Source organism: Triturus cristatus, chromosome 4_1, assembly GCF_964204655.1.
Source record: "Triturus cristatus chromosome 4_1, aTriCri1.1, whole genome shotgun sequence".
In the NCBI taxonomy this organism is placed as follows: Eukaryota; Metazoa; Chordata; class Amphibia; order Caudata; family Salamandridae; genus Triturus; species Triturus cristatus.
The window spans coordinates 1,231,526,111-1,231,534,386 of record NC_140585.1 but is presented as its reverse complement, the minus strand read 5'-3'; the positions used below and the strand labels follow the sequence as shown (position 1 = coordinate 1,231,534,386).

General features: G+C 49.5%; 1 pseudogene; it reads left to right on the top strand.

The window, feature by feature from the left end:
• Nucleotides 1-513: 513 nt before the first annotated feature.
• Nucleotides 514-8,048, top strand: LOC146856473 (28S ribosomal RNA; annotated as a pseudogene).
• The last annotated feature ends 228 nt before the right edge of the window (nt 8,049-8,276 follow it).

The window sequence follows — 8,276 nt, the reverse complement described above, 5'->3', positions numbered from 1 at the left end:
ATCCTGCCCTGCCCAGATTTTAGTGACCAAGGAGCGGCCCATCTCGTGTGACAGGGCAACCTGGATGAAAAGGAGCTGGGGCCATGGCTTCTCCCATTGGAGATACGGTACACCTTGTAGCCATTGTGAACTGCTTCAAGGGGCAGGAGGGGAAGCTGGCTACCGTCACTGGGCCTTCCAAGCATGCATCCCCAGTGGGTGTCAAGCAAGTCACTGTAACGGTACATGGGGGAAAACATGCTCTCCAGCCCCCTCTTCGGGGGCTGCCACCTAAGCAAGTTTTTATCGCACAGGGTTGCGAGCCCTGGTGTGGTGGCTGATGGTCAACATACAGGTGGGGCAACCATCCCTTGTTGCTAAGTACCTGGTTGTCTGACCCAGCGTACCCGGGCTATGGTTTGAAGATTCATGTGGTCCTGCTGGGGAATTCGAGAGGGTCGGTGGTAGAGCTGCCACTTCCCAGCCACTCGCTGTGGTGGCGGGCTGGGCATCTTGGGCAGAGTGACTTGAAAGACACTTTGATTTGTGGAGGCTGACTCCCAGAAAGGGACCGTATGGAGTGCCAAGCATCTTGCTGCATCGCCGATACACAGGTGGCGCTGCCTTCCTCCCTCCTCTTCTGCGCCCGCAGATATGCAAACTGACCAACTCTCTGGTGTTGCTCAAGGGGTCCAAGTTCTTCTGATCAAGGCTCATCCCTCAGATGTTGTTAGGCCAGTAGCGGCCCCCGGACGCCCTGATCAGGTATTCAGGTTGCTTGGGAAATGGAGCCAAAGCTGATGGTAAACTCCATCCAAGTCTAAATACAGCTGTGAGACCGATAGCCAACAAGTACCATAAGTGTAAGTTGAAAAGAACTTTAAAGAGAGGGATCTAGAGGGTGTAAAACTGTTGGATGGGAAATGGGTGGGGTATGTGCAGTCCACCCAGTCGATCCAACAGAGTTGGAAGGTCCGGCTCCTAAGAAGGCAGATACCCTCTCTGGGACCTCCACCTGGGCTCACCCAGCCCAGTATTGCACATTTCCTCTGCGGCAGTGCACTGCAAACAGCTGCAGGTCGACTCTGAATATGTCTGGGTGGCAGGTTGCTCTCTGCTGCAGTGGAGAGTGTTTCAGCCCCTTGGCAGCAACTTTGTCGTGTCCATGGGGTTGAGGCAGATTGACTGCTTCCGCGTCCTTCCCTGGCAACAGTCCCAGCCTTTTTTTGGGATGCACCAGAGCAGGGTAGGGGACGGGGGGTATAACTGTCGATGGGGGCAAGTTGTACTCATTGATCCCCAACCACATTGCAACACTGTGTTGGGAGGAATGCGCCAGGGGTCAGCGGTGATGTCAGTTACTCACCTGACATGCCTTGAAACTTACACCGTGGAATCCAACACATGCGGAAATGGAGGGCCGATTGAAACCCTGTGGCACAATGAAGGGGAGAGCTGGCATGTGCCATTTGAGGTGGAACCCCATTGTATTCTCACGTCTGGTTACCTTCAGCCTGTCTCGCCCTCCCTGTCAGGGAGGTGGAACATGAGGGTGTGTGACAGGACCCAAAAGATGCAGATCTATGCCCCTGAAAATGGATGGTGCCAGATCGTCAGGCTCATACTTGGATGTCGCTGGCACTGAGAGCTACAGGGGCTAAACTGTGATGAGTAGGGTAATGTGAGAAGCTGGCTTGGTACCCTGCACCAATTCAGACAAACCTTATGGTGATTTTAGTGGTCTTAGACAACCTTAGAAAGCTCTCTAAGTGGTAGCTGTGGTGAGCAGCCTTCAGGCTTAGTCCAGAAGGAGTGTAAAGCAGCTTGTTTTACCAGAACATAATCTTATTGATATAGATTAGTTGAAAAAGAACCACACAGTGTATTTCATGAATATGTATTTATTATATAACACTCACTAACACATACAGGTATCTCCTAGCTGGAGATGCACACAATTCTTTTCAATAGAAACAGGTAAGTAGCACGTAATACACAGTGGTCACCAGGGGGAGACCGAACCATATACTAGGATAGTGGCATGCAACCCACGACTCAAGTCAAGACTATACCCTGAAGACGTAGAAGTGCCGGGGACCCAAGGAACCACCCAAGGTAAGTAACAGGAGCCCCAAGGAGGCCGTGTGCAGAGTGGGAACACTAACACGGGATCAATGAAAGTCAATGGGTAAGTCATGGTTGCAATTTTAAAGAAGGAGGACCCTTCCCAGTGGACCCTGAAGAAACACCATGGAAGACAGAAGGTTGGAGATCCATCCTACCCGTGGATACCTTAGCAACCAGGATACCTTGCCCAGGGGAGCCGGGTACATAGGAGTGATGTGGCGTCGGAAACCGCTGTCGAACCCAATGGAGGACTTCAGGAAGATGCCGCTGCTGGAGAAGGAGAAAGTGTTCAGTGGAACCCAAAGGTGGATTCAAGTTGAGAGTACCTGAAAGCAAAGGGGACAGAGTCTATGCCACTTGGATGTGATCAGGACTCACGGAAGACGAATGCCCACCAATGTCGGTGCTGCAGAAGAGTTGATGATGACCTTGGATCTGCAGCTGTGAGGACCAGGCGATGCTATGGAACACCAGGAGCCATTCATAAGCTGTCCTACGTCGGATGTCGAGAGTTGAGAGTCAGTATCTGTCAGGAGCACCAACAAGCCTTGGCAACTGCAAACAACGTGGAAAGCAAAGAAGGTGCAATGTCGGGACCAGCAAGGTCCAGCTGACTCACCACGAGGAGGAGAGTCAGGGCAGGCCCTGAGCTGCCAGGAAGCACAAAGAATATGAAGATGACCCTCAAGAGGACCCACAGGCCGGAGGCACTGGAGTCTGAGAGGACCTCGAGCAGCTCACCAAAGATGCAAGCCAACGATGCAAGAGATGCAGTGAGGATGAAGATCTTGGTCACTGGAGATGCTGAGGTGAAGGCTACTTGGAGCCCGAAGATCTTGATAGAAGAAATTCAACAAGCCTTTGCAACTGCAAGTCAACGCGGTGCACAGGGGTTTAGTTCCTGCTGCTCCAACGAGGGATACTGGCCTCAAACTTGGTGAGCAGACAGGGCAGGCCTTGAGGGATGTGAAGAACCACTGCCTGTGTTGCTGAGCCTTTCAGAGTCTGTGGGAGCACAGGATCAGCAGACCGGTCAGCTTAGTTGCAGGCCTGTGGATGCAGGGAAGTGACTCCTTCACTTCAAGGCATATTCCTTCAGGTGTCTGGTATGCCCACAGGCCTTGGAAGGTTCCTGTATGGTGCACAGGCACGGACATTGCAGCAGACGAGCAGGACGAGGAGATCAGGAGCAGCAGGAGTCTTCCCGGTTGCAGCCTTGATGCCCAGAGAGAATCCAGCGAAGTCCAGATTGCCCAGACAGTCGAAGAAAAAGTGGTGTCTTAAATGAAACTTGTCCCATGACGAATCTAGGGACCCTCCCTCAGGTAAGCCCTTAAATATCCTAAGTAAAGGATTGGGACGATTCAGGGGTCCCTCCCAAAGGAGGGTCTGGTCAAGAGGGAGGATACGCCCCTGTCCTTTGTCCAGTTTCATGCCAGAGTGGGAGCCCCTGAACTGGTTTGAACTGGATTATGCATGGAGGGCACCAAGTAGGCACGTAGACTATGCGGCACTGGCAAGCGCTCCCACCCTGCCCCAATACACTGAATCCTGTCTGGGAGGTGGTCACATCTCCCTGTGACAGGATGCCTATTGTTCTGCCTTCCTCCTTCCGAGCTTGGCTCAGCAGCAGGAGGGCAGAAACATGTCTCTGGGCGGCAGCAGCTCTGGCTTGTTGCCCGGGTCTGGAAGACTGGTACTGGGAGCACCGAGGGCCTCCCAAAGGAGCTTTATGGTGCATGGAATCACACTCCCACACCATTTACGGTTTGGGAGTATGATTCCAACATGTTTGATACCAAACATGATAGGATTCGTTACAGCCAGTTTCGAGATGGTCACTGCGTAATGACGCGGTGCCCCTCTATATGTCATATGGCTGTCTCACTTACTACTCAGGAGAATGGACTCCGTAGGTCGTAGGGGGTTCCTGCTCATGCAGGGGCACCCTCACACTTAGAACCCAGTACCGTGCCTTCAGGATTCACAGGCCTGCTCTAGGGGTGACATATATGTTTTAAGTGTAGTGGCCTTAGATATAAGGAAACCTATGTCTTTAGTAAGTGGGGCTAGCACCAGCTTACACATGCAGCAATGGCAGGCCTGTAGTTGCAATTTGAGCGATCTCCCATGGGTGGCATAATGCATGTTTCAGCCCATGGGGAACCCCTGGTGTACCTATGCCCTGGGTACCTTTAGTAACATATGCTAGGAGGCTGTTAAGTGTACACCAGTGTCCAATCTGGGATGTACCTAAGTACTTACCAAACCAATTTAGGGGAGAAGGCACAGAAACTGGGGTCCTGATTAGCAGGATCCCAGTCAGACCAGTCAGAAACAGCATTACATCAAGCAAAAAGTGGGGGTAACCATAAAAGCAGATCCTACTTTCCTACAGGTAGCCACTGTGGTGCACACAGAATCTTAGGCCAAGGGCCTGGGTGGAGTCACCACAGGTGCAGTTATTGATGGTATTGGCAATTATTCAAATGAAAACTTTGAAGGCGGAAGTGGAGAAGGGTTCTTTGAGAACCCTTCAGGTGAACATGGGTCTGTCGGTCCTAAAAGATTGGCAAGCACTGTTCAGAAGGGGGCAGATGGTGTTCTTTGTTGCTCTCGGCTGATCAAACTGGATTCGGGTTTAGATCCCTGAACCCAGAGTGGTGGAGACAGGCGCCCTTGCAGAGTCCACTAAGGTATCCCAAATGATCACAGAGAAGCCAGAAGGAGCCCTAGGAACAGTTGCCTTTTATTTGTAAAGGACAGGGCATTCTTTCCCGTCTAAATCATGCTGCTTCTTTGGAACGTCCATATGCACAGCAGGCTGCAAGAAGTGGATGGGAGGCAGACTTAAGTATTGCATTAACAGACAAACAATGGAAGGACTGTTGCAAACAAACGGGGCTATTACGTCTACTACGGCAAGTTGCGAATCATTCATTTCAAATTCATACAAAGAGCATATTACACGCCAGAATGCCTACATAGATACAAATTATGGGAAGACAGTCGCCGCAATAGATGTCGCCAAGAGGGTGCTGGTTTCCTGCATTTATCATGGCAGTGTGAATCAATACAGAAATATTGGAGAGATGTGGTGGAGGCAATATCTCAGATGGTCTGTAGCCGAGTCCTCATGTCGCCCATTGTTGCGATATTGGGGTATACAGAGGAGCTTCCTCCACTGCACAGAAGGCTTATAGCGTTAGACCTGCTGCTGGCAAAGAGGCAAGTGGCCTGTCGATGGGGGCGTGCCCCCAAATTTAAGGATTGCCTTAATTATTTAATACATGGTAAGAAACAGCTCACTACGTACGCTGAGTTATTGCCGCCCTCTTGTCGTCCCAGGGACATATGGGATCCACTGCTCGCTTACTTGCACGCACGTGAATAATGAGAAATATACTAGCCGACTACTGAGGGCTATAGGGGACTCGCCATTGATCTTCTTGGATGTTGCATACAATGCTTGAGAATGGGGGAGGGGGGACTTCATTATGCTGTCACTACGCAAAAGAAATGTATCCAAATACAGATGGAAAGAGGTGTGACAAAGGGCAAAGGAGACAGAATGTATACAGGTGATCTAATATTCTGTTGTTATGGAGCATTTAATGTACTACTGTAAATCAGGATAAAATTGAGATCAGAAGACTATTAAATTAGTAATAAGAATTTGGAGATACATAGGCTAAAAATATGTTATATTGTATGGTGACTCATCACTATGTACAAGAACTGAAACTGAGTAATGCACCTCTGTGTTTTCTGCTATTATGAAAATACAAAAATAAAGGTTTAAAAAAAAAAGTACAGGGTATTCTGAAATGTGTTCACCCTGAGGGGGGGGGGCCCAAGCCTTGGAAAGTATTATGGTTCCAGCAGCATTCTTGAAGATCCATGGGAGATTGATTAAATCTCACTCCGGGCATTCCCATATCCAGAGCAGGTCTCCAAGGCGTACATCCTATGGCATGTTGGAACAATGTAGGTAATCGAAATTGGCAAGTCAAATCCGTAACTTTGAGATAAAGTTTGTCTATAATGGCCGGGTTGAACAGGGTAGGGTGTAAAGTAGGGCTTGGCATGCAATGTGGCTGGATGAGGCATCACACTCCGGGGTAACGGTGGCTCTGAATGTGGATACGCCGGTCACCTCTACCCGTGCCATACTACGAGGCCGGCGTTTTGCCTCTGCTAGCTCCTAGCAGCTGACTTATAATTGGTGTGTACCAAGTTAATCTGACTGTTCAATTAAAACAAACCATTGCGAAGGCCTGAGGTGGGTGGTGACACAATGTGATTTCTACCCAGTGTTCAGAATGTCAAAGTGAAGAAATTCTATGAAGCACATGTAAATAGCAGAAGTACATATGTCTTTCTTAAGATAGCCACATACCAGGTCATCTAATTAGTGACATGCATGAAGGAATAAATGAATGGGTTTCCCACTGTCCCTATCTACTATCTAGCAATACTAAAGCCAAGGCAACTGGCTTGGGAGAATTAGTGGGTAAAGAAGTCTCTGTTGAACCTGACTCTAGCAGTGAAGAGACATGAGAGGATAAGTGGGAGGCCTTTGGGCTATCAGTGAAATACCACTACTCTTATTGTTTTTTCACTTACCCGGTGAGGCAAGCCCTGTGGGGCTTTTGCTTCTGGCTCAAAGTGACTGGCTCCCACAGGGTACGACCCGCTCTGGACACTGCGTATGGTGGGAAATAGTTGAAACAACGCCGGTAGAGCCACTCGTGTTCCAACTTCGCAAGTGCTACCACGCTTGCCTTAACTATGCATATGCCTTAACCACGCATATGAGTGGTTAAGGCAGTGCACGGTCTAGTTGCTGGCTGGCAGAGGCAGGAAGGATCGGGAGAGGGCATGACTTAGTGAGGTAAGTGGGACTGGGTTTTGGAGGGAGTTAGTTTCTATGTTTTGGGGGGTAGTTTTCAGGGCAGAAAGGTCAGGTAGTATTCAGAGCTGGGGGGTCGGGGTAGTTTTCAGGGCAGGGGGATTCAGGGTAGTTTATGGGGTGGTGGGGTCTGGGTAGTTTTCAAGGCGGGTTGGGGCCGTTTTCAGGGGGCTAGGGAAGGGGTTGTTTTTTAGGAGGGAGGGGGTCATTTTAGAAGTCAAGGTGGGGGCTTGGGGCCATTTTAGGGCTCAGGGCGGAGGGTAGAGATCATAATACTTTTTAGGTCTTAGTGGGGCACGGTAGTTTTTTGGGCTCAGGGGGCGGGTAGTTTTTAGGGCTCAGGTAGTTTTAGGGCTTGGGGAGGGCAGGGTAGTTTTTAAGACTGGAGGAAGGGACATTTTTAGAACTCGGGGGAGGGGGTCGGTTTTCAGGAGTGAGGGGTTAATAGGGTGGGGACAGGGGTCGGGGGTTAAAACTTACCTGTCCAGTCTTAACCACGAATATATCTTTACCATACATGCTTTAACAACACATAATTCGTTGTAAAGGCATGTGTGGTTAAGTCATATTTGTAGTTAAGACTTGCTTTGTTGAGACGGCTTGGAAACAGCATGCGTTATAAACGCATACATGGTTCCATCACACAACCGCATCTGGTGGGGAAATTTACTGGCGTGTCTTAAAGCAAACATAGGGAGGACAAAAACCTCCTGTGAAGCAGAAGAGCAAACGATTGCTTGACCTTTATTTTCAGTATGAATAAAGACCATGAAAGCGGGGGCCTCATGATCCTGCTGATCTTTTGGGTTTCAAGCAGGAGGGGGCCATAACAGTTACCGGAGGTATACCTGACTTGTGGCAGCCAAGTGTTCATAGTGACATTGCTTTTTGATAGTTCAATGTCGGCTCTTCCTATCATTGTAAAGTAGAATTCACCAAGCTCTGGATTGCTCACCCACTAAAAGTGAGAGTGAGAAGGATTTAGACCATCATGAGAAAGCTTTTTTTACCCTTTTTTAACCTCTTCTGTGCCCATGACGAGATAGTCTCGTCATGGAGCACGGTCGCGCTGTGCCCATGACGAGACTATCTCGTCATGAAACCCACCCACGTGGGAAACGCCCGGCACAGGAGGGGGAAAGGGCGTGGCACCGAAAGGGTTAAATTAATTTTTAAAAGAAAGTTTTATATAGCGTGAACATGACCACCGGGGTTATCAGAGCGCTTTACAGTTTATGCATCAAGAAGGGTACAAGTG